This window comes from Passer domesticus, chromosome 2, assembly GCF_036417665.1.
Source record: "Passer domesticus isolate bPasDom1 chromosome 2, bPasDom1.hap1, whole genome shotgun sequence".
Classification (NCBI taxonomy): domain Eukaryota; kingdom Metazoa; phylum Chordata; class Aves; order Passeriformes; family Passeridae; genus Passer; species Passer domesticus.
This window is the reverse complement of record NC_087475.1, coordinates 120,638,335-120,666,213: the sequence shown is the minus strand read 5'-3', so window position 1 is coordinate 120,666,213 and position 27,879 is coordinate 120,638,335. Positions and strand designations below refer to the sequence as shown.

Here is a 27,879-nt window from a genome sequence, read left to right as displayed (position 1 = left end):
ACATTATACATTCAAATATATGTATATACATGAACATATAATTGAGATGGATGTACAGGTGGTATGTTCCAAAAAAGAGTCAGAAAAAGAGATTAAGGTTAAATGTGTATTTAAAAGTAGGGTTTTAAAAATGCTTGCTTTTCTCAAATTCAAATTCACATGTTTTGAAAAGTTAAATAGGATTCAGTTGTTTGAGGATTACTTTGTGTATGACTTGGATTTAAATCACAGGGCATTTCAGATCAGCTACTCTGTTCAAAGTGACTGTTGTTAAAGGATTTATACATGATATTGCTTCCAGGGTATTAGTAAAGCAGGTCTTCTAGCTGGTTTTGAAGTGAAATGTAGATTTTACATTGTCCTTGTCTAATGTGTATTTTTTTGGAGTATTCTTGATCGGCTGTTTAAGGGTATTAACTGCTTGAAAATCATTGGCATCATTTAGAGGATTTTAAATAGAGGAATAGAGTTAAGCTATGTGAAACCATGCTTTCTATTTAACTGTAAAAGTGTAAAAATAAAGTCTCTGGAGTGAAAAAAGTTCTTAGAATCATGCATTCAGTGATTCAGATCCTAAAGAAACACACAGATGACACTTCAGTAAGGGTAATATGAATATCTTGGATTATCATTATATAGCATTCAGCCCAACAGGCTGAAAAGAACATAGAGTATTTATGAGGGAAAAAAAATAGATAAGATTTTTGTAAGCTTTTTAAGCAAAGTCAAAAGAAAATGAAATATGCCTACACTATTTCACCCACAAACAGATGGCCAAACATAACAAACCAATAGTATGTAAATATCAGTGTTAAGAAGATCTGTTGCAATGCATGAAAAATTACTGGTTTCTTGGCTGCTATATTCATACAGACTAAACCTTCACACAGAAGAGTAGGATATATGTTATTTTTTTCACAGAGACAGATGTAGTTGCTCAAAGTTGCCACCTTCATTTAGAAGACCATTTTTTAAGAAGTGCAATGTGGAATCAAGAGATGCCCTTTAGAACTTGTAAAGGTGGTGAAAGAAATACCCAGAATTCAAAAGTCTGAAGATGCAGGCAGTGTTGGAAATGTTGTTCTGTTTTCACAAGGCCTGGGAGTCCCTTGCACCCACGTAAGTCTGTGAGAGAGAACTTGTGAGGGAAATGGAAAATTTGAGCAGAGTTGTTGCAGCAGGCAGGCTGTGAAACAGTGAACTTCTGGTTCTGTGTCACGCAGTCATCAGAATGCTGGCACCAAAGTGTCTCTTCCTGTTTAAATTCACAAGAAAAACAATGATCTAGAATGCATCTTAGTGTGCTGCTCCTGGATGCATGGTTTATTAACTACCATCAAGACCTACAGTTTTTTACCAGGTGTGTTTCAAATAGCATCTCTAGTATTTGAAGACACATTTCTCAACTAAAGTATGCTAAGGGTGTTTGCTTTTTCAAATTGCAGTAAGGGGGGTTTTCATTTAAATTTTAAAAAAGGGCTGCACAAGTGACTGGACTTGTGACCTCAGGCAATTGCTTTAAAATTTCCCTCTGACAATGGTTTGTCTTCTCTGGAATGTGAATGATGCTGCTTTACTCCCCTGCCCTAGTAAAATGTTTTGAGTTCCTTAGATTAGGAACTTTTGTCTGGTCTAGGTTCTGTACAGCATTGTGCAAAGCAGAAGTTAAACATTACAAAATATGGAAGGGGCAGAGATCCCAGTTTTAAACTGAGATTCTTCTTACTATTATTTCAGCAGAATCAGAAAAATGTACTACAGTTTTCTGAAAATAATTAAATATTATGAATTGAGTATTGATAATGTATAGTCTAAATGATTAATCATGAATGAAAGTGCTTAAACAAGCTATTTTTTAAAGAAAGCTACCAGTTTCAAAAGATTACTTTTTGTGCAGTTGATCAAAATATGTTTTTGAATATTCTCTAAAATGAAAATACAAAAATAACATATATATTTTTGAGATGAAAGTCTGTTCTCATTTTTTCCCTATTGTTACTTGTTGCTAATAGAATAAGATTTTCTGGAACCCTCTATTATTGTTTAAGCTTTTATCAGGATCAGGGAAAGAATTCTCTGGTTTGAGATTTTCATGAAGTGCTACTTGTAATATGTCCTTTCCCAAAACAGACTAAAATAGCCCAATATCCTTTCACCTCACCATTTTCAAAATATATTTTCCTGATATTATACATCTTGGAAGCATTAGAAATAATGTGTAGCAACAGGATTTTGGGAATTTGCTGTTGACTATAGGCATGCCTTTGTAAAAAGCAAGTCTAGAGACGTGTTTGCTGCTATGTTTTTATATCAGTGACATGAATTATTTCAGTAATATTGTGACCAAACCAAATTCAAGAACTTCTGAACTTGAAGGTTTAGGTAACAGATGTTAAAATTAAGTGCTAAGGTGTTTAAACTTTCTTTATCTTACTCTATCACCATGTGATGGTTGTTGGGAAAGATGGGTCCTGTCCCTGTCACCAGAGAGCAGTGCCTGCCCTCCTCTTTCCCTCACCAGGAAGCTGTAACTGCAATGAGATCTCTCCTCAGTCTCCTCTTCTCCAGGCTGAACAGAGCAAGGCACCTCTGCTGCTTTTCATATGCTTCTTCTTCAGATGCTGTCTAAGGGAAAATAAAGCTTTTTTATGTGCTACAGATTTATTAATCAGGAACTGTATATAAAAAACACAGGGGAAGAGAACAGGTACTTCTGTATAGGTCACAGAAAGAAAGATCATCTCCGAGCATGCAAAAGTGGCTGTTGTGCAAAGAGAATGCTGGTTCCTGAAATTGTAACAAAATGTTTTTCATGTTTCCTTCCTCCTCTCCCCAAAAAATCATGTATTTTATAAAGGTAATGCATCTTGGAATTCCTGTTGTGTCAGTATTCCTTCTCTTAATCCTAAACCATTTTATCTAGTATGGAAGTGCCATGGAGGGATGTGGGTCAGTAGCCATTAAAAGGTCTAACTGGGTTTCTGATGTAAACAGAAGAGGAATACAATGAATGAAAATATTGTTCTGAAGTAGGAACTGAAGTAGTCTTTCAAATTTGTCAGCATTAGTATGTCAGAGTAAAGCATCAAGTTATTAAAAATGCATTTATAATTTTGTCTCAGTGTTGATACCATATATATTCATTGTTCAATTTGATTCATGTCTTTAGTTCCCTCAGCTCTGTTCTCACTCTGGGTAAGACATTCCCTTGCCTCCATTCTCTTTTCATACTTTGCCAACTTTCCTTGTAGACAGCTGAAAATGTGTTATAGATCATGAACATGACTAATCTCAACATACTTTCACAATAAACATTGCTAGCTCTAGCAAGATAGACCATTTCCCTCTCTATGTTCTGAAATTATAGAAGTTAGCTCTGAATTCTGTTGCTCTCAAATGTTCTCCTATTGCTGCCTCTCCATCTGACTTTCCTGTATGAAATGTATGTTAACTCTGGTATGACCACAGCCTGGTAGCAGAGATTGTTTTGTCTGTCAGTGTGTTATCACCTGGGTTACATGAGAAAGAGCAAAGCTGGTGGTGGGAAAATTGAATTAACAACACAAACATCAGTTTTGTAATGGAAATTATTGTTTACATTTAAAGTGCAAAGTATAGCAAATACAATGCCAGTCTGGTTACATTAATATGAAGAGAAACAGAGAAACATTATTATAATAACAATTTATTACTTGTACAATTTAATAAGGAACATTTTCTGGTGACAAGCTGGTTAATAAGAGCAGGCAGTCAAAACTGAATATGCTTAGGGAGCAAATGATAGTCTTTATTCCTATGGGTTTAGTTTCAAATTCTCCAGGTTTTCTGCAAATGGGAAAATGAGAAACCATCCAGTTGTAATTGTGAAAAATTTCCCTCTCCTGTTTTATTTAATCACTTAATCAGTTTCTTATTGTTGATTCATTTACAACTTTCTCAGGTTTGTATTACAGGAGCAACCATTTAGTTTTTTTCTTAACAGACTTGGGCTTCTGAATTTTTTTTGTTGCAATTCTGACTTTCTGCATTAATATTTTTCCATTCCCCCCTCTTTATTTAGTTTTTTGAAAATAAAAAATCTATCTGTGTTGCATGATATGCACTATTATAAATTTCCCATTTACTTCTACTCATCTTTTTGGTGTCCCATCACACAATGAATATCTTCTGTGATATGGAAATACCCACACGAACTGACAGCTGATCCAGGAAAATATAGATTAACATCAAACCATGCATGTTAATGGAAAGGAATTTATGCTGTTCTCTTAGCAATGACTACTATGATGGAGTGAGAAAATGCCATAGGACAATCTCAATGCTGAACTTGCTAGAAATTGTTGCCAGGGTAGTCTATAAGATGTTTAATTTTTAAATGAGTTCCTATTTGGATTCTTTACTTAGAAGCTGGTTTCATGTTTTCCTGGAAGGACTCAGTTTTCAGCTGTTAGCAGTTTTTATCCAGCTGAATTACAATAACACACAAAATGTGAGTGGTGCATTCCAACCATAAAATGATACATCCTTTGCTCAGAGGGTTTGTGTTCCATATCACTGAATCAGGGGAGCTATGCCAGGTTATGCCATCTGAAGGTTTGGCCTTCAGTAGCACACAACATTCTGTTTCCAAGGACCATTACTCAAATAGAATAACCCAATCACACTACAGGCCAAGTGTCTGCTTTGCCAAACTTTGGGACAGGAACTTCCTTAATCTAATTGTTGTGATAGAAAATGAAAGTACAGATGAGTAAGTAGCACAAAATTTATATGGTATTTCCTTTTCTCTCTTCTAGAATTAATTTGATGTCCTGTGGAAGTAAGATGTGACTTTCAAAATGGAGAATAATTTTGTTTATTCAAATTGCCCCTGTTAAAATTTCTAATTTTAATGGCGGTGGTTAGGGTGTTGGTTTTAAATGTACTGAGGGCTAGACTTGGGCCAGAACTTAAACACTGACATGCAAGCAGCCAGAAACCTCTGGCTCTCTATTGCCTGAACTGTGATAGCTGCATAGGTCAGACTGTGTAGCAGAATTATTTCTAAAATTGCATAATTTCTGTTAGTAATAGTGCCAGGAAATGATATGTAAGTGAGGAAATGAAAAAGTACTTATAGCAAAGTTGAAATAGAGGCTTCAGGAACTGTATTTGGCTTTGAGAAGTCAAGGAAAAGCAGACAGATTTCCTCAGTTTCAATTTATATTTCATTAACACACCCATAACAGCAATAAAAATGATAACAAGGTACCATTTTGATGACTTAGCATTCACATAGAAGTAATTAAGAAAATATTTTGTTGATATAAAAGAATTTCTGGGGCTTTACAGTGAAAGAAATGTGTTACACTTGATAGTGAGGAAGGTTGGCTGGAACTACAGTGTAAGTAAATTCTACTCCATTGTATCTGTGGGTAAAAACAGATTAGAATATACAGGATTGTTACATATAAAGAGGTTATTGTTACTAATGTGCATTCAAATGGTGGGGGATGACCCAAAATCCTAGTTTCAGGCATGGAATAAGTCCCTGATGTTTCTGAAATGAAGGGTTACTGATGGCAGTGGTTTCTATTCACAGGGAGAGCTCAGGTGGCTGCTTGTGCTCAGAGCCTTCCTTTTCCATCTCCTTGGACAGCATGAATGCCTTGCTCAAGGAAGTCCTGGTTGCAGGTGTTCAGCCTGTGAGCCCAAGTCATTCATTGCCTCATGCCAGGCCACAGTGCTGCAACTGCAACTTTGAAGTTTAATTAGAGCTAATGCACAGAGTTACAATCTGCCTGGTTTTGAGTGTTTATGTAAAAGTAACCAAATGTGTCAAACCCAAGAGTTTTTCAGACTGCATGCAAGAGAGTGCATTTTCCCTGTGAATTACTATATTTGGAAAGAGGCGGTTTTTTAAGATCATTAGAATAATATTAAATTGATGAGATGTTGAAAAATAGTTTTTTCTTTATGTATTTGATATGAAATAAGGGAAGATAGCTAAGATTAATTTCATTATAATGCAGCCTTTGTTTTACTCAAAGTCTGTAGAGGATGTTTTTTAGCTGTGTTACCTGAATGAGTGGTTAAGAATGTGCTGAATGTTGTAATCTCGCTTTAAATCCATCTGACACACTGATAACTTTGAAAGCTTTTGGTATCTCAGAATGGTAAGAAGTGCGAAAATAAAAAGGGCATTTTTTTAGGGGAATTTAGCCAAGTGGCAATATACTGGGATGGAGTGAGTTGTCCATGTGTATCTCCTATCTTGCTTACTCTCTTCCCAAGCTGTCAGCTGGTTAAAGCACAAAATGAGAATATAGTTCCCTGATACCACAATGACAGTTTAAGTAGTACCTTTCCCTGACCATATCTTCTATTGCCAAGTCCCTGAAAATTGCTTGCGAGGGTGTGAAGTGCATCAAATCAGATCAGGGAACCGATTTAGATTAAAAATAAAGCCTCCTTCTCCTCACCTTTATTCTTTCATCCCATTTCATTCCCTGGCCCGGGCTGACAGCTGTGCCGGAGGCTGAGTTAGCACAGCACAGAGCAGAGGAGGGAGGCAGCAGTGACAAGGGGTAGGGGGTGGCTGCTGCTGGCCAGAATGAGTATTGAACGCCTCTTCTTATTGACCTGTGGCCTGTGTGCTGGCAGACTGGATGTCTAAGGTCAGGGTTGCCAGCAGAGGAGGGAGTAAAGTTTCTGGACACTTTAATATCTGTGCAGGTGCAATTAGTAAGGAATTGGGGCTTGGTCATACCACGTACCTTGGGAAAGTGTCTGAAACCTGTTGTATGAAACTATTTTAAACTAAACCTCTTAGGAAATCTAAGACTTGTTTGAAGTAGATGCAGGAAGTAGCACTGAATTAAGAATGAATTTTCCAATTTTGTGTTTCCCAACTAATTAGGAGTTGTAAAGCACCTTCTCTTTTTGCAAGAGCCCCTCAAGCACACACAAAGTAGATCTCCAGGGAATTAAAACTTCCGCTGTTTTTCAAGTGACTCTCTTCCTGCAGCAGGGTGCAGCCCTCTTTGATTTGATCAAGTTGGCCAAATAATTTATAATTTTGCATCATTATTAAAATGTTTTGACAATACTTTGCGCATAATTTACTTCTAATAAATATATGTGGGTCTCTCAATTTGGAAATCACCCATAAATCTATTATTGACAACTTCAGAAGGACTAAGTTATCTGATAGCTCAGGTAGGATATTTTAAGACCAATTCAGATAGTGTGCTATGGATTATTTCATTACTACAAGTTCTTATAAATGGCTGTTAGAAATTAGTATGAATATGGATTTTTCTTTCCCTGGTAGTTCCCCACTGTTGCAATATGTGGTCCAAGTTATTTGTACAAAATTATTTATCTGTAAGTTGGGATACTGACATGTCTCCATGTGGTGTTTATAAATGCACTTATATGCAAGCTACATATATACACACATATATTTCATTATTATACTATTATCTGTGAGTGCAAAAGGATTTTGGAATGCATATTTCACATTAATTTTTAAACTGCATAAGTCTAAAAATTTTGAAAGAAACTGTACCATATTTGTTAGCTTGTATCTCTTGCGCAGTATTCAATTAAACACTTAACTTGCCTACTCATTGATCCCATGTATTTATGCAGAGCTGTGCTCACTTTTAAATTCAATTTCCTCAGGGAGAATACAAATATTTTTAATTTTGTTTTGTGAGCCATATGTTCAAGAGCCGCTACTAGTTTGCTGTTTCAACTTTCTTTGCCTTTTTCTGCCTTTACAACATTCCAGACATTCAATAGTACAGTCTAAATAGAGCACTGTAAACATGCCACTAAAAAAAGTTTCTTGTGCAATGTAATTTTATTATGAACTCAGCACTTATTTAGTTTTATCCTAATATCCCCTCAGTTCTTCTCTGAAAAGCCATCCCTCTTTCTGTTTATTTTGTGAGTCAGCTTTTATAAATGTATTGCTCCTCATTCCTTTTATCTTAGCTCCAGCTTTGTGGGTTTGCCACAGGACTACATTAGGGTGGTTTTTATTTGTATTTTTAATGTGTTTCTGACCACCAGACCATAGTAAATGTGTCTTTATTGAATGATGGCTATGCTTTTTTCTTTATGCAATATTAAATTTGTCTCTCTCTTGTGGTCATCTACCCATTTTCATGACTCATCTCTGTTCTTCTGTTTGGTCTTGACAAGGAGGTAGAGCCTCCAGGGATCAGAGGAAGAGCAAGTGAGACCCCAGGAGCAAATGGGCAGGAAAGGGCAGGAGCTAAAATGCTGCAGTCAGACTGGATGTCAGTTTATGCCTGCTGGCAGTGGGGGAAGGCTACAAGGAAAACAGCAAAGAGGCAAAAGTGGCCTTGTTTCATAAAAGTGACAAAAGGTGTAACTAAACCTGTGCAAGAAGAAAAGAAAAGAGACAGAATCTGGCTTTATCTTGAGTGTATTTGTCTTGAGAACTATGTATGCTAAATTTCGGTTTGGGAAATAACCAAAATTACTTAATTGCATCATTAAATTTTGCCATCTGCAGATTTTAATTGATGCTTGATTATTAAAGTGAGATGTCCTGTGAACATTTTGGGTAGTAAATTGAAAACTTGAAAAACAGTTGCTATTCCAGTGATGTGGATTCTTTGCAGGATCGGGTTATAACATATTTGGATGCCATCTAAAAAGTGTATTCTCTCCTTTGCCACATAATTATGTTTCTGTAACCAATGGATTTCCTGTATCAAATTGTGAGGGTTCTACTCTAAAACACTTGCATAGATCACATTTCCTTTCTGTTGAAGTGCTTTTCTGGCCTATAAACTTGACATAGAGGATGAATGGTCTTAATTTCTTATGAACACTAAAGAGCTCCTTTCCATCTTGTAGGATTTTTTTTATCAGGTTCTAGCTATGACAACATATTTTTACTCCAAATAATGCTCTGCTCTGCCTTATCATTAGTCTTGGCATCTTGCTCACTGTAATCTCTCTCTCTTCCCCTACCCCCTATTACTTGGTATTTTAAATCTTCTAAGTGTTTCATATATGCTATTATTCTCAAGATTCAACTCAAAGTTCCATGATATGCTGCTTATCTGTAAAGGTCGATACTGATTTGATATATCTTGGCAAGCATTTTTTGCAGCATGAGGTAGGGGAAAGGGATATCAGAATTCTCAGTCTTTGCATTACAGAGTCCCTGTGGAGCAGCTGCATCAAATTTTTCACATTATTTATGACTGAAGGAAAAGTAACTTTCTGATTGTCCTCATTTTTGTGATTTGTCCCCTACTCAATGTCACACCAGCTTCCCTCTGGAAGAAACGTTTTGGGATCATTAGTCAGATGGAAGATCACATACCTTTGTGTAATTATTTGAGATGGTTAGATGCCATCTAACCATCTAGGTAATTCAGTCGTACACTTTGAGCTAATTTAAATATAAAGTGCACTAAAAATCACTACCCACTTCTGTACCAAAAAAAAAAAATCACCACCTACATTTTAGCTGCTGCTATTGTGAACTCCTGGGATCACTTTGTGTTAAATTTAACTTTGAAATTGCTAACTTCTTTATACTCTTTGTACTGCAGAGTCTTTTCTCATTTGATTATGATTTTTTTTTTCTTTCTAAAATAAGATTGTATCGAAGTGGGGGTTTGTCTCTTTTTGTGAGTAACAGATGATAGGACAAGAGAAAATGGCCTCAGGTTGTACCAGGGGAACTTTAGATTGGCTATTAGGTAAAACTTTTTTCACCAAAAGGATTTTTAAGCATTGGAACAGGCTGTGCAGGGAAGTGGTTGAGTCACCATCCCTGGAGGTGTTTAAAAGGGGTGTAGGTGTGCACTTGTGGACAGGGTTTAGTAAGAAACTTGGCAGTGATGGGTTTAACTGGTTGACCTGAAAGGTCTTTTCCAACCTAAATGATTCTGTGATTCTGTAAGCAATTTTCTCTGCATTGTAGGAGAATGACAGACGTTATGGCTGTTGGTCAGTGGGTGGTAAATTCTATGCCTGAATAATATTGAGGTAGCTGAGGAATATGTCCCCTTTTCTAGAACAGAGACTTCCTAAGCTTAGTCTGAAGAAAAAAATAATGCAGTCCATGAAGAATTTAATGTCTATTCCTGTCAGTGCTAAAGGAGGAAAAAAACCTCCAAAACAGGGCAGTGTGCAAGCCCTATGATCAAGCCTTTTTTAAGAATCACAGAATGACTATGTTGGAAGAGACCTTCAAGATCATCAAGTCCAACCCATGCCCTAAACACCTTAACTAAACCATGGCACCAAGTGCCATAAGCATTCTTTTTTTGAACACATCCAGGGATGGTGACTCCACCACCTCCCCAGGCAGGCCATTCCAATATTTTATCACTCTTTCTGTGAAAAACTTCTTTCTAATAACCAACCTATATTTTCTCCTGACGCAGCTTAAGACTGTGTCCCCTCCTGAATGCAAGCATACAACCAAATAAGGAAATTATTATGTGCCCATAATAAAGAATTGCTGCTGATATTAATTTTTTCCTCCCCTTGAATTGTTCCTCTGTTTCCTGAGATGTATGGTTTGGTTCTTTACTTTTTTCTGGTGACAGATCAGTGTCTTAATCTTTTTCTTCCTAGGTTCATAATTAATTTGAGCATCTTTCTACTTCTATGACTTGGAAAACAATGGCACTTTGTTAAACTCTGCCTTTTAAGAGAGACCATTATTACTGTCTTAAGTTGTGCTCTATTACCATTTTCTAAGCACTTACTGACTCTGTACTAAGCACTTTGAAGGCTTAGTAAACACAGAAATAATAATAATTATATTAAAGCTGAAATTACAGCTGGGGCCATGAACAGGAAATCCATTCCTAAGTGCATTTTCATCCTCGTTTAAAGAAAATGAGTTTTGGGGAATTGGTTCTTAACATAATATTGTAGCATGAAAGTAAGTTATTTGGTGAAATATTTTCAGGCAATTGTTATGCCCACTTAAAACACATTGAAAACATGAGATCAGTGCTATCTTAAACAACTGGGGCTGTTTGATGAAACCAATCTTTTGTTGAAGAAATTGGGAAGCTGAGTAGGAACATTCTATAAAAAGACAAAAGTGAGAATGAGACTAACAGTGGCATAGAAAACTATTTGTTTTAAATCACCTAGTCAAGTAACTACATAATTGAAGTGGAAAACAGAAAATTCATTAAAATATTTAGGGGCATTAATTTAAATATTAGAGGTAATATTGAAAGATAATAAATTCAGACTAAATATGGAGAATATGGTCCAGAGACTGATCAGTGTTGTCACCACTCAAATGAATGTGCTGGCTTAGTGCACCACAACCCTTGCACCTGCTCCATGTGGCTATTTTCATGCATCCTTACTTATTTTGTTTTTTCAGTGGCCTGACATTCACCTCTTATATATCCAAACTGCATGGCTGTAAGATGGGTTCTAAAACTTTACCCCATGAATAACCAAATTTTAGTTTTTCAAATGTGCAGAGGAGGTCACAGAGTAATTTCAATGCAACAGGCTGTATAGATTCCAGCCCCTCAACAATCAAAATCTTAGTGATCCTCCACTCCTTTGTGAATTTAACTGTGTTTTAAAATAGAATTAGGGTGCTGTTTTTAATAGAAAACAATGCAGGATGTATAAACACAAAGTGTCAGATATAAGAAAGTGCAGTTGCTAAATTTTAATGTATGTTTCTCTATACAGCTTCTTTTTTTGGTTTTATTTTTTTCTTTTAAGTTTTATTTGGCTTTCATCATTCAAATAATAACTACTGTTAAGTACATTTGCAAAATAAAATTCTAAAGAGAGAAATTTCATTTGTAAACAATGAAAAAGGGAGTGCTGAATTTTTCCATTTTATACCTAAAAACAGTTATTCAGGAGGCTATTGTATGTATGATTTTTGCTCAAACAGTTTTATTGCTTTAAAATCTTATCATTATTAATAAATTATTATATACTGCTTTAAACACCTTCTCAGCTACTGTGTTCCTGAAATTTCAGGGCTGTATTTAATTTGCTGAATTTCTAGCATGTATGATGTAATGACTTGAAATGTCTCTCTTGTGTACAAAGGTAATGCCAGATAATTGACTTTATGCTCCTGAACCTAATTTTCTTGAAGGAAAATTATTTAGATTAATTCAATAAAGACTAATGGGCCTGTTAAAATTAGTTGCTTTCAAAACAGTGCATTTATTGTCATAAACATCCCTGCTTTCTCCAGAAGCAAGGCTCAAGGTCTTAGTTTTCTCCACAGAAAGAATCTTGGCTGCAAAATTGTTCACATTACACACACAACACCCTAGACAGGTTTTGTAGAACTATATAAAACCATTCTCATTATTTCAATTTATGGTGTAACTGGGTGCCAAAGCCTTTGAGCTTTGGCTCAATGTGAGCACAATGCAGGTTATGAAAGGACAGTATAAATGAAAAATACCTGACCATTACACAAAGGATACTGACACTATTGTGCTCTATCCAGTTGTTTACTGTGCAATACTATGGAAAGTCTATTATACTAGTTTTATAGTTACAGATGCTCTTTTGGGACATTCATCACATGGTCCTGAACAAACATGGGGAAATAACCAGTTGCCTGTTATATACTATATTCTCAAGACAACAGCCCTTTTCCCATCTAGGGGAGTGTATTTTCAAGCAATATTGATTTTTCTTTCATTCTTCTTTCCTCTTCTCTCTCCTTAAGAAGCCAGTTTTAGAATTATCTTTGGTCCTTAAACTTGTTTGTCTCTTGTCTCTACATGGATTTGTGTTTAGTCTTTGTAGTTTTTTGTTTTTTTTTTTTTTTTTTTTTTTTGTTTGTTTGTTTTTTTTTTTTTTGTTTTTGTTTTTTGTTTGGTTTTTTTTTTTGTTTTTTGTTTTTTTTTAAACAACCTTGTATTGGTGGAAGTTATATGCTGGACTGTGATCACCAAAATACAGTACTTTAGTGGGTCAGTCCCCTTCAGGACATGTGTCACCTTTGGCTTATGCCATCAGACAGCTGAAGGGAATCTGTAAAAAGGGATGATTTGTTTTGAAATGTTACTTAAAGGCTGTTAATCAGGCAAAAGCCTTCTGAATTAAAAGTTCTCTCCAACAGGTCCTTGGTTTGATTCGTTGTCACTGATGTACCTCAGACAGATCCCAGTAAAAAACAAACTGAAATGGCTGCCACCATGAAATTGCCAATTAATAGCATTCTATTTGTGACTTTAAGACAAGGAGTAAGAAATTTGGGTTTTTAAAGCCTCTTGTCTGTGCTTTGATGAAAACTCACATGGATGGGATCCCCATGCACAAAAAAGCAACAAGCTTAAAAATTCAAGAGGAGCTAGCAACATGCCCTCAGCAGCCTTCTGTGCAAAGAGACCTTTGACCAAAGTATTGAAGCTCAGTCCCCTTGAAAATGTTTTGATATAAATCTGGCCTTTTCCAGGTAAATGTAGAAGTCTTTTGAACAGTATTGCTGTAAATGTGATTTGTGAGAAGAGCAAACACAGAGTTTTGAGCAACCTGTTTGAAAGGTAGTGATTCATTTGAGGTTTGCTGTTTATGTATTTGAAACATCTTCCTTTATCCCACCCCTTTTCAATCTTTCTCACTTTAAATTTGGAGGAAATCATGCCTACATATATCAATGTGAAAAAAACCTTTGTTTTTCTGCAACGCATACTCATGTAAATTTCACTTTTCTATGAGAACAGTCTGTGTAGATGAAGGCAAGTGTATGTCAAAATAGGATGGAGAAAATGTTTCCTCTTGGTCTCTGTTTCAGCTTTTTTTTTTCAGTTGTTTTTTTTTAATAGTTATTATAAATCTTACCTTTATCATTTGAAGTTTTACCTTCCAAAGTGACTTATGAAATAAATCCCTAAGAACTTAATAGGGTTAATTAGTACGTTCCAGTGATGGATTTAATTTAAAACAAAATATATCCTATGTGAGGTTTCATTTAGCTGTAGACATGGCTTCTTATTTTTAGATGCCAGTTTCATTATCATGTGTTTTGACTAAATGCTCTGACCCCTATATCAAAAGTATAAGTAAAAAGAAATGTTATAGGAACTTCATATGGGTATTCATAGGACAACCTATAATTTATGACTTATGTTTGATCGTAGCCTTTTTAATTAGAAACATATTGCATCTGCTTAACACTGCTACTGTTTTGTTGCAAGAGATTTTCTGTATCAATTAATCTAGTAATATCCCTGAGCAATCTGAAATTGTTGAAGAAGATGGAAATTGGCTGATGAATGTATTGGTCACTTCAAAGGCATGTTCAAATCTATCTTCTTGCTGTCCTAATGAATATGGAAGCCTGCCCAGTGTGTGATTGGATTTTAATGACTTCAAGGTCAGGGACTTTGTAAGGTGTGAATCTGCTTGCAAGGTCACTAGTGGCAAACAGTGCATGGATCTGAAAATAAACAAGGAGCTGTCAGGGATATTAACTTTTTGTAGAAAAACCCTTGGGATGAAAAGGTTAATAGGTGATTGCATTGTAACTTGTTTTGAAACTCAAAACGAGCTGTAAAGTTACGTGCATTATCCTACATTATGCCTTGCATAAGAAACAGTGATAATTTAAAATGTGGGCAGTGTTTGATTGTAATAGTACCCTAGCTTATCAAAAGCTTGCATTTGCCACTATATAAACTGGTCCACATAATCAACATATGCTCTAAATCCAGACCTTTGGAGAAAAAGGTGAAATTACCTGGATGTGTAAGTATATTTTTTCCTGTAGATAACTCAGACTAGCAATTGCCCATAGAAATTTAGGTTGCATGTGCAGCAGTTATACCCCATATTAATTTGCTATTCTGTAGAGATTGTTCAAGATAGAGGAAAAAAATAGGAAATTACTCTGAAAATACTAAGAAGGTTTATAAATTACTTGTCCTAAGGTACTTGACTTCTGAGGGAACAGCACAGAAATGACTCCTACATGAGGAAAATAAAAAAGAAAAAAAACCCCAAACAAACTATGAATGGGGAGAAATTTGGAGGGCTGGTGACATTTTTTTTCTTTTTTTTTTGGTAGGATAAAAAATTAATTTACTAAGAACAAAAACTCAGAGCTGTTGGACAACTTACCCTGCGCTGGTTTGAGGCAGTGAGTAGTTTCAGGCATGGCTACCATAGCTGCAGTTTCTCTCAAGCTGTTTGTACCAATGGGAGGTTTCATCTGATGGGCATGTTCAGATCTCAGCTAACATAATAATGTAGAATAGGGTTCAATATAAACTATTTCCTGTCACTGGAAGTCTACAGACTTAGTGATTAAAAAAAACAGGAAAAAAATACCACAAGTATCCCCCAGCTATGGGGCAAAAATCAGTTTTACTGAAGCCCGAAGGTTCTGTAATTTTCCTTTTTTTTTTTCTTTTCACAGAAAGTATATGTATGTATGTGTGCATGCAGATTTTTGTATGTTTTCTACTCCACATCTGTGGATTTTATGTCTATGTGGAAGTTGCTAACAGTGTTTTGGTCTGTGTGAGTCATGATTAAACTTATCAGTACATCAGCAGTAAATGACCCAAATTTAGTTGCAAATTCAACAGCAAATTCAGTTGCCACAGAAGTTCTACATTTAAAACAAGGACTGAAATTTTTTGCTGTAAATGAAAAATGTTATATCCTTCTCAGAATAATGCTTAGTCTTTGCATTCTTTATGGTGTAACATAACCAGCAGTCATATAAAAAATAAAGCAGAAGAGTTTTGCCAAGATGGAAGACTTCCTTGGTTTTGAATTCATCCTACATATATTCACTGTAGTCTTTTATGGTGTGCCACTGTTTCATTGATTTCAGTCTCCTGAATGAGTAAGCTCAGGTTTCTATTTCCATCTGGTTTTGGAATATAGAGGATGAGAAGAAAGGTGTTTTGTTCTCACTTGCTCACTTATTGATCATCAAGAATTCCTTTTTCTTTCTGCATCCTGCCTTGCTACAAGAAAGAGAGGGCATAAACTGGTTTTTCTCTAAATGTTGTTTTGGGCTGATAATAGGTTGAAAACAAAAATTAACTCAGTTTCAATTTTCTGTCTTTAAGATAAATTGAAAATGTCAGCATTGACATTACAGGATTTTGAAAAAGAATAAACTTGAAAGTAATAGCTTTCTGCAGTTTTTTAGTGAAAACAGTGAAACCTGTTAATAGGATGAATATTAGCTTTGGGAGTGCCTTTGTTTAATGACTCACTCTAATGATTAGAGTAACTGTTTATTCTCAGTGTTGACAAGCATTCTTTGTGTAATCTGTAATGGATTTATAGGAATATGAACTGAATTTGTTTTTTGCGGCCACTTGAAGCTGAAGGCATTTCAGAGGAAGGCATGAAGCCCATTTCTTTAAGGCAAAACAATCTTATACTAATCTCTATTAGTTGTGATTCTATAATGTCAATTTTCAAACCATATATCACATGTTAATATCATTGTATATATGAACTTATTAGCATCCTGTTCTTTTTGTGTTGTTGCTGGTTTTAATTTTTGAGGTTCAAGACTGCAGGCAAGTTTGTCAGTTTCTTCCCTACTGGCAGTTTCTGCTTTGGACCTCTGCATTGCCTATTACATACACACATTGACAGTAATTTTAGTGTCTAAGTTCCCTTCTGTTCTTCTACTCTTCTTGCACTCTCACTAAATTTTCTCATATTCTAGATATGTTTCACTGTAGCTTTAATTTTCACTGATTTGAACAACTAATCAGTCAAAACGATCTCTTTTCACTGGTTGTCTATGCACTTTTTGATTAAGTGATATTTCTGAAATTCCAGCTGTTTAGTCAGCTTTGGTAAAGCAAAATCCTGAGATTGGGAAAAAAAAAAAATCTATCTGCTACACTTTTGGATAATTTTCTGTTTCAGCTTGTCTGATATTGAATTATGCAGTCATTCTTATTTAAATGCTGTGTTTTAGGGACACACATCAGAGCTTCATGAGTGGTTTAATTGAAGTGCTGAGTTATATTTTGGAATTCTATACCACCAAATCTGTGGCTTGTAAAATGGCAATCCTAGAAACAAATGACTTTTCTCATTAAAAATATCTGCTAATTTTCTGCAAATTGCACTAATTGCTCATTCAACAGTGTAGTAATGCACACAGCTTGGTATAAGAGGAAGAACTCATCTTCAGTGGATTTCTGCTCTCTGTACAAACTCCAGTCACACACAGCAGAGCTGAAAACAGTGCCAATGAATCAAAGAAATCACTGGCCTCTTTTATTCTATTTTTAGTGTCCTCCCTGTTGCTAGTAGAGCCTTTGCTGTGAAAACACACTGTTGTATTTTTCTGAAAATATGATGAGTAATTTTTTTTTAAAGCATAGCCAAAAAGGAGAATAATCTAAGGCCATCCAATCCAGAGCCTGTTGGAGTGGGTAATTAGCAAGCCACCATGGGACAGTTCTGCTTGCATGACTATTAAACATTTATGCCACTGACAAGTGATTGAGCTCTCTCCATCCCAGCATGAGAATAAGAGGCCACCAGGTCTCTCCATCAAGAGAAGGCCCAAAATGTTACTGTATCCCTGAGGAAACACAGTGGGAAGGAAAAATGAAGAGAGCTTGGTTTTAGAAAGGACGCCTGCTTCTTTTCTCATTTTCCTTTGATAGCTGAGCCTCCTTAAGAGCAATGAGTGGTGAAGATGTGACAAAGACAGGGTTGGGGGAAGAAGGGAGCTTATTTGAGAAAATCAAATCAGAATGCAGATGCAAGGAAGATTGACACATAAAGCACTGTGGAAAGCAGAATGCGTTGCTGCTAAACTGTGTGACAGGAGAGTTTGTAAAACCTAAAATCAGCTGTGAGAAGAATAGAGGAACATGATCAGTCCTGACTGAGTACGTGACTGAAACATTCAGAGCTTTCCCAAAAATCCTTTAATGTCTCTGCAGTTGTCAAGCCCTTCTCACCTCACACTTCTGAGGTGGTCTTACCTGGTGTAATATAGTATAGTCTCAGCTGATTGCTGGTATGTTGCAGAAAAAGAAGCTTTATTTTTCATTTTGTCTGTAATGAGAGAGTTGTGCTTAGCAGTCACTGCCTTTATGGTTGTCTAAAAATCAAAAGAAGATAAGGGCTGCTTTGTATATACAAGTGGCAAAACAGCAATATTAGGAAATTATTGAAGGTAGCTATGTCAAAAAGTCTCTTCATGTTGAATGTTCTACTGTTGTAAGCTTGACCTGCTTGTTTAAGTTCATAAACTCTGGAGGAACAATACTGTGTTATCCATTTGTTTGTATCCCTGTGCTGTAACCTTCAAACTATTTTTTTTTTTTTTGGTGTTTGAGTACATTTGGAACACAAACTCAAAATATAAATCAAAGGCCATCCAATCCTGCAAGCAGAATACCTTGGGTGAATAGACAAGAGTCTTCTCTGGTAGTGCTTCTGAGGGGTAGAGGACCTTTCCCTGCACCACTGGTAATTTGGTGGCTGAATTAGCACTGCCATATGGGAGGTCTGGGCTTCAGTTGCAGCCAATGCCACAATCATCTACTTGGCTTGTGAAATTCCCAGTGGCAGGTGGATGTTGCCGGAGATTTTTACGGAACATTGCTTTTCTACTTCATAACCAGAAAAGGCTTTTATTTTCCTTTACTTCCCCACCATCCCCACAAGGTTTTCACTAGAAATGAATCACAGTCTCAGGGGGGACGAGTGTGTTCTGTCTATCTTCTGAAAGGTTCAGCAGCCAAGGTTTGTATGAGTTTGTCTTTGATAAGAAAAAAAAAAAGTAAAAGAGAACAAGACATTCCAGAGATTTTAGGAGATGTAAGAGCAAGCTTTCTCTCTGAACTGACTGTCCCATCAATTGCAGAATGAAGAAAACAGGGTTTGATATCTCACCGGACAAATTTATGCTTTTGGAGATCTATTTAACTTTTCTTCCATTCTCCACTGAAAAAAGTAGTTTCAATTTCTGAATGATGAGGGACATTAATATATATTTTTAAATTTACCAGTTTCTCCTAAAGACTAGTGCCACTGATGTTGTCTACGATCAAAGATTTATGAGGACAACTCACTCTATCAAATATGCTTCACTATTAAAGAAAAGTGTTCAGAAGCTTAATGTCAAGGGTCAAGAACATGGGAATTCTGGTCTGGGTCCACCCACTTAATTTGAGATGTTTATTTGTGAGTTTTGATATTTTGACTCCTTTTCTTGCCGATGGAAAGAACCTGGTGCTTTTCAGACATAAATTATGCTGATCTCAACTCTAACTTTTGGGTAAGATATCTGACCTCTAGATGCCTGTTTTCTTTCTCTAGAGTACTCTCTAGCTCAGATGCACTTAAGTAGAAAGAAACTCATCCTGAATCCTAATTGGATTAGGATTGCTGACAGTTTAGGATTTTGTTCAAACATGGGAGCATCTCGGATATGTAAAATATATATCTTGTCATCAAGCTAACACCCCAAATTAGATTTCTTAAATGTTATATTTATATATGACTCAGTTTCCCATCTGTGAAATATTCACAGAGTGCTTCCTCACTTCAAAGACATGCTGTAGATTTTTAGAAAATAGTAAGAGAAGCCTTTTAAGGTGATAAAATATTCTATATAGAGATAAAAAGTGCTGTTTAAACCAGGCTTCAACAAAATAGGGCTTATAAGGAATTAGGCCACGCCATACTTAACAGAGAAATAAAAAAAAAAGGAAGAAAAAGAAAAGAGAAGAAATTAAAGAAACAGAAGAAAATAAACTGAATAAAAATACTATTCACTGAATATCACTCATTTCTCTGCATAAATATGATAAAAGTTCTGTAGATGTCGGAATATGATATCACACTGCTGAACTGTACTATGGTCAAGAGGTTAGAAATCAGATTACATGAGCAATTTAATTATGGAGGTTTTGTCAGGTTGTAGTCTTTGAATTTGTTGCCTTCATGCTATTTTCAGTGAAACATTTAATTTGTGGTTTGATCAAATAATTGGCAAATACTTCTGAATACAATTTCAAAATTTAATTACTCATTAGATTTATGCATAAGTATGTCTCATAATTTTTTTTTAATGAGCATTTGAACAATCTTTTTTTGAACTTGAAGGAATACTGGTGCTCATACAGATCTTCATTTTCTTGGGCAAACAAGTGTATTTATCAGCCAAAAAAAGAATGCTTGTTGTTTGCTATTCAATTAATTAATATTTGCTAAACATTTGACTCATTTTTTCTTATTAACAATATTATGTTGCCCTAGCATACAAAAATAGCTGCTGTGGTAACACTCTTACTTTTATAAACTTGAAATGATAAATTACTTTGGCTCGCACTCTGTCTAGATATTGCAATTCCTAATCCCCTTAAAGCTGATTTAGAGTAATTTTATCATCCCTCTTTTACAGACTGGGGTCTGAGAGTTACACAGACAAAGCAGAGGAAAGGATGTGAGAAAACAGCAGAGCCAGCCACTGAAACCTCACAGACACCTGAAAGGAGGTTGTTTGTAGCCAGGTGAGGGAGAGCCAATTCCCCCTGGCAGCCAGAGACAGGACGAGAGGACATAGCCTTAAATTGTGCAGGTGCTGGTTCAGGTTGGGCATCAGGAGGAATTCCTTCACTGAGATGGCTGCTAAACAGTGGAATGGGCTGGAAGTGTTTAAGGAAAGACTGGACACTGCACATGGTGGTGGTGGTCACTCAAAGATTGGACTTGGTAATCTCAGAGGTTTTTTCCAACCTGATTGATTCTCTGTGGGTGACTGTGTGTAAGGTAAGTGCCACAATGGTCTACCAACTTGTTGCAAAGGCAGCTTTTAAGCAGCCTCAAGCCAGGGAAACTGAGGTAGCTGAGGTTAAGATGAAGCAGTTCCCATAGTTTGTTGTGCCAGCAGCACTGTGGATTTGGCAGAGAACAGCTGGATAATTTCCTCTGCTGGGTTTTTACTGACTCTTGCATGCATGCACACACATGCACTGCTGCTCTGGACTGAGTTTGTGTTGATTTAAAACTCTGGTTTGTGGAAACAAATGTTTTCATTAACATTGTAATAAGAAGAAACAATACTATTTTTTCCTGACTTGCAGATAAGGGCATCATATGTGGTAAACAGCTGGAGTAGAATGAACCAAGTATTACTCAGACTTAAAAGGGTTATTTGTAATTTTCTGCCCAAGGTAGAATTGATTCCAGTTGGAAAGTAGGAGTCATTTTTAATTTTTTTTTCTTTATTAGAATACGGGATATAAGCCAAGGATGTCTTGGGCTGTCAGATGCAGATCTATCATGTCATATTTTAATCATGTTTGCCAAAATTTAAGGATGATAATTTTTTTCCTTTGTTTTTACTGTTTTCTAATAGAAAGGAGTTTTAGAGTCTTCCTTCCCTGAAAGTGTGAAGCCTTTTTTCAATATTCAGCCTGGATTTATTCTCAGCCAGTTCACATGCATTTGTTTCAATGTCAGAGTTGCTAATAACATGGCTAGGGTGAAATAGCTCATTTTCTTGCTTTATATTTAGGGATAGCAGCTTCATGTCTTCCGGCTCTTTATTTTGTTTAGGCAAATACTTCAAGCCTTTTGTTATCCTTTTGTAAAATAAGTTTTTCACTTTTCAGCTTGTGCAAGGCCAGCAAAAAAAGGACTGACTTCATAACTTGAGGCAAAACTAGTATGCCAATAATGTGCATTCCTGCTTGCAGAAACTTCTGTAGCTATTACATCAGGTTGGAGATTGCCATGAGGTGAATGAATTTGGGGTCAGAGGGAATATGGCTACTTAAGTCTCTGAAATACATCATCTTCATCTCTGAATCTGGGAAGATTGCTGTGAGCAGCTTCTATAGAGCAGAGCTGATAGTCATCTCACTGAGTCAATACAAGTTCACCAGTTTAGAGAAGCTGAAGATCAATCTGATACATTTATTTTTCTAAGTTTATCTGTGTTTACCCTCACACCTCTTGCGTACCATATGAATGTCCCAAGTGACAGAAATCGTTGTAACAGAAAATGGAAGAAAAGCTATGGGCAAAATATATGTTGAACTCTTTCTAGTAGGTTTAGGTATACTGTATTCTTGAATAAAGCCACAGTATGTTTTAAACCCAAAATATGACATCTTCACTGAAAAAAAACCCCAAAACTAAGAAAATTCTTCTGTCACTCTCCATATTTTATTTTCAGGAAATAAATACAATAGTCTTCTAATATGCAAGAGTATTATGCATTATGACTATAACTTCATACTGTACCTATATTAGTTCTAGGTGATCTGCTTTCTATCAGCTTCCAGGGCAAAGTGGTTTTGGGTGATTTTTCCCCCCATTAGTATTTCCTAAATTACAGTAATCTAATTCTTGCTAATTGGTATCTCATTTGAAGAATCTTTTCACAGCAGCTCCAGGACTCCTGAAGGTTGCAACTATATAAAATATTTGCTTAAACCAAGTTTTCAAAGTTTTTTTTGTCTAACCTTTTAATTTTTTGTGTCTTGTATTATGATTATGAAAATGCTCTGATTAATTTCTGAGCACTTAGTTTTTTCTCATCCCTGCTGGGTCTTTGGTTTGTCGAAGGAATTTCTGCACAGGAAAAGGTTACATAAGAGGGCAATCCAAATTGTGGATACTTTATCTTACACACAAGTTTATAAACTCAAATTTGGAGACTATGTTTTAATTATAGCCTTTTAAGTTTCTTTACCTTTCTTGAGAAGATTAATGTTTGAGATTGTAATGAATAATATTTGAATTATTCATTTTAATTAAAATTGATCATGAGAACTAATTAAAAGACACGCAACTGGTTACTGGAAGCATAGTTGGACTACTTTTCAAAAATACCATTTGGTGTTCAACATTAGGCTCATGTTGATTTTAGAAATTATATTCTATAAATAATAAGGAGCTATAATTAATTCTGCATAAGAATTTGGAAATCTAATCTTTCATAAAAAGATATTGGGCAGTGCTATATGGTTTTGAAAAATCATGAGTTCTTTTTTCATATAAAGCTTTATGCAGCACTCAAAAATGTCAACTGAAAAAAGATTTAAAATGACCTTTTAATTTCTTTTTCTCTGTATTCTAAAGTGGGATTCAGCAGCCTTCCCATTACCCTTGTTGGAATATTGTGGGAAGGAAGATACATAGAATCATAACAAATAAATCATCTTGCAGAAAAAAAAAATATGAGAGTGATCCACTGGATCACCAAATCCAGAAAATCAATACTTGCTATTATAGCAAATCTGATTACAAAAATCAGGTTTTACCTCAGCAATAAGTAGATTGTTGACTTCATTGTTATTCCTCGGGAAATTCTCGCCATTCTTATAATTAGCAACTCTCAGATTTCCAGTCTAAATGTATTAATTGTCAGTTCATGCTCATTTTCTTTGAAAAGCTCTTACTTGACCTCAGATTGTGACTTGATGACTAATTTTGAGAGCTATGATGGGAATCCATTATCACCTACTCAGTGAGATGTTCTTAATGCATTGCCTAATTTCTACTACATGAAATATAGTTTCACCATTTCTGTTCTGTGTCTGACTGAGGTTGTTGAAAGGAATAGAACCAAAAGAAATACTTTAAAAGACTTTTTAGCCACTTTAGCCTAAGACTTGTGCAGTGATTTCAACAGAATGGAGAGATGCCAGGGACTGTAAAAGTCGAATTTAATAGCTGAAGGTGAACTTAGATGTACTTATTTCTATTTGTGGTGAAAATATTGCACTGAACGGAAACAGATTGTGCAGAGGAATAAATGAGGCATTATCTAGAAAACTTTCCATCCTATGTTTTAATTTCTTTGAAAATTTTCATTTGTCTATTATTCAGAGAAAATTTGAAGGTCTGACTATGCAATTTTTCTTTTTTTCTGAAGTGTCACATGTTCCTGGAACTCTTACATAGCTGTTTTTCCTTTGAAATAAATTCTACTGGTATCAGACAAAAGTTGCATTATTCTACATCCATACTGAGAATCAATTTCTCAAAATAAAAACCTTTCAAAACACAGGAAGGTTTTAGGGCTAAGTTTGACATACTTGTGTTACTCACCTAGGCTGAAAATGATTGAAGAACACTTACAGGAAAGAGTCCTGGGGGTTGCTACTAGGAAAGTGTTACTGGGATTTTGGGATCTTTACGTAAATTTGAATTTAAAAATCTTTGATTGTGATGTTCATGTTCATCACTTTTTTGAAGACCGGATCTGTTCCCAGTAGAACACATAGACTTAAGAATTTTCTTGTCACCCATGTGGCCCATATATTTTTTTTCCCCTCTCTATTGAATGAACTAGGTTGGAAACTTTTCCAAAGCAGGGAAGAACTCTGACCCACATTTCCATGGCATCAAAATATTATTTTTCAGACAGCATGGCAAGGTTCTGCCTTCCAAAAGATGAGCAACCTACTGAAGACTTGTCTCAGGACACTTTCTGCTAGGAGCCAAGGACAGCTGGGTTAGCAGAGTCAAATGCTAAGGATATTTGTAGAGGGAAGAAAACACTGGCTAATATCAGCTCTGTGCTCCCTGACCAGGAAAAGGAAAGGCAGAATGGAAGAAACAGGTTTTCAGATTTAGGCAGTTCTGAGTAAAAGCTCTAAGAGATGAATCAAAGGTCGGCCATCTTTTTATTGAAAGATGAAAGACTCCATAAACAACTGTAGTGGCAACAAATACTGTGTTGAACTGTGAAGATCAAAAAGCTCCAAGCAGGAGTAAAGTCACAACGATCCACAAATTTGAGTAAAGTCAAAATTGATCACAGTGATAAATTGCAAAACGGCCACACTCTTGTGACTCTGAAGAAGATGGAGGTAGAGGATGTTATGCTCCTATGCTTCTGCTGTATTGGAAGAATAGTGAATGATTTATCTTCTGCAATTGTAAATGGATTTGAAGCAGAAACATTCTCTGAAAGGACAGTAACAAATTAAGATGACCAGAAGGCTTTATATTAAAAAAAGAAGGGTAAATTTTCAGGTACCCTAAAGTCTCTAAATTGTCTTTGTGATTTAAATTTCTTACACACAGAGATTCCATTAGTAACTGTTATATTGTCACAGATTAAAAGTACATGTGAACAATTGGAATCTCTCAAGGCATCAGTTACTCTTCAATAACAAATATTTTCACTGACTTGGGAGACAGTTACAGCGGTAGGTTTTAATTTCTAAAGTACCTACAGTAATTATCCATGGTCTGCTGATGGTTATTTATTATTGAATTAAAATGTATTTGGGGATAAAAGCCCATTAGGATAAAGCATTGTGTCAAACCCAAAAAGTTGTGATGAAGTTTGAGTATGGAAATTCCTGCTCCTGGCTCCTGTATATTTATGGCCAGGTAGCAAGCTTCAGAGAAATAGAATATTGTGTTAATCTAACAGTAACCACCTGCTTCTATAAAATTAGAAAAGAATTTGAGTTATTCATCCAGGAAGCCTAACCAGAACAAAGAATATTCATGGACTAGTAAGCTGTGACATTAGGTATCATGCCCTTCTTAAGGAGCAGTTTTCTTTCCAACCTTGATTCAATATCAGTGGGGAAGAACTGATTAGAAAGAAAAGGTTCTTGTAGTTAGAAATGGCAATAAATTTTTCAGGAACTCTATCAGCTCATACATATGCCTAATAAATTAACTCGTCTTTATGGAAAAAACCTGCAAATATATTTTATTCAAAGGTACATTGCTTGTTTTGAATCTTAAATTCATTAATCTCTGTGAATTTTTACACTTGTCTGATATGGTTTGAAATGCTTGTTCTGATATATCAGCTGAGGGTAATAATCTGTTTGAATTTATGGGGAACATTATCACTGTGAGGTGTGGGAATTTTCATGTGTAACTTGAGAAACAAGTAAACTCCTGTGCTCTGGGATGTGTGAGTGAAAACATTCATTTTCTTTAATAAATCATAGTTTTAATTATAGGTGACTTAGTTAAATTCAATTATATGATGCACCTCATAATTTCTGATATTTTATTTTTTTTTACCTTTCCAATATAACAAATCCATTCTTATTGTGTGTCTTTGGAAGGTGCAAAATTTTCTCAGAGGCAAAATCCTTTTACCTACCAATTCCTTTCCCTGGCTGTGTTTCAAATTGGTGATTTTTACATCACCCTTGCACCATCTCTTTTCCAGTAAGAGTTGCATATGGGAAGACTGACTTCAGGACAGTTGCTTTTTTTTTTTTTTTGTGGTTTATTTGTTTGTTTTTACTGTGGTAATCCCTGGATGAAGGTTCCTGGATAAGTTATGACAGCTCAATCACATCTCTAAATTGTGCTAAACTGTGGTGGAAGCAAGGGGGACACTCTGCAGCCAAGAGTTATTGGAGAGCAGCGTGCTCTGATTAGGCCCTGTTTGTCCCTTGGCAAAGCCTGTGCGTTGGTGTTATGTATGTGTATGTCCTTTCTGTCAGCTGGTGCTAGGCTTTCCATGCCAGAAATATTTCTGTTAGGTATCCAGGTCTTCCTGCTGTTGAAATGGCACAGAGGGAGTAGATTTTGACAGGGCAATTTTCTGGACAGCTATTAGAAATTTTTTGGAGGCTGTATCCTGGATGCTGCTTTATTCCAAAGTGTGGTTTTGTTTGTTTGTTTGGTTTTGTTTTGGTTTTTTTTTTAAATTATTCATGACCTGATTGTAAATGCTGTGATACATCTAGAACAGTGGTCAAATTCATATTACCTGAGCAGAGTTGCCTAATTCAGGAGTTGGGGTTTATCCATTGCATCAGGTTGGTGGGGATGGAGGCAAGGAAAGGATGTGCTCCTCAGCAGCATGGGTGCTCAGGGTCTTATGGAAGTTTTATGCAAAAAATCCCCAATTAGTGAAAGGAGCATGTTCTCTGGCAGTGCACTTGACTTTTTCTGCCCTTTTATAACAAATTGTAGTTGTGAACTTGCGACCTCTATTCAAATTTTAAAGTGTGTGTCAAAGTATCATAAGCTGTTAAGTTGCTCACAATCATGCTAATCATAAGTAACTCACACTGAATTGGGTGTGATGGTGCTTTGTGGAGTCTTTAAAATAGACATTTCATTGCATTGCTGTCCTCAGCCATGAGACACTGAGCTCAATGAACTCCCCTGATTGTTCGTAACTCTCTACTGGCACTTCTATAGTGAATGGAGAGAGAAATGGCCATATTCAACCACTCATGTCCTAAATTATCTTCTGAAATTTGCTCCACTGACAGTGCAGAAGGAGAGGGGCTCAAATTTGTGTTAGAGCCTAAAATCAGATGGACTTGGGCATTCAAATGGCATCTTCTTTCCTAAATACTGGATATTTGGCTAAATTGACCTAATGAAATCTTGGTTTCTTGGTGTGAAACATCTGAAGTCTAAATGGCAACCTTGCACACCTAATGTTAGTCTTTTACATTTATCTTTCTGTTTCTGAGTCCACAATGGTGATCTGCGTTATGTACCCAGTTATGCTGCTAAAATTGATACTGAGAAGAATCATGTACCACTCTGTCTCTGAAGTGTCATAACAATATTCTTTGATAACCCTGTTCTCTTCCTTTGGATAAAATGCTTTTACTATGGGATTTTTTTCAGATTTCATTGAAAATCCTAAGGGATTCAAACTAACTGCTGCATGGTACTTCTTTGTAATGCAGCATCTTGAAGCTGGTGTCACAAGTAAGAAGTACCCAGTGACTAATCTCTCAAGTAAACCTGTTGGGTTTTTTTATTTTTAATATGGAAAGCTAGATTGTCATGTTCCTCTTGCCAAATTACAGAAATAGCTGTTTGAAAAAGAACCCACTGTAGAAGGAAGGCATCTGTTCAATTTCCTTTGTACTTTTCCACACTGGATAATGTTGAAAACTAAAGATGTTATTTTCCCCC

At 35.9% G+C, this 27,879-nt stretch overlaps 1 long non-coding RNA gene across 1 annotated transcript in view; it reads left to right on the top strand.

Moving 5' to 3' along the window:
• LOC135294981 (uncharacterized) overlaps window positions 1–23,073 on the top strand; it is a 166,498-nt gene extending 143,425 nt beyond the window's left edge. Inside the window, exons 8-9 of the long non-coding RNA XR_010357020.1 lie at window positions 20,402–20,769; window positions 21,615–23,073. This is a non-coding gene — a long non-coding RNA (uncharacterized LOC135294981). The remainder of the gene's footprint in view (window positions 1–20,401; window positions 20,770–21,614) is intronic.
• The last annotated feature ends 4,806 nt before the right edge of the window (window positions 23,074–27,879 follow it).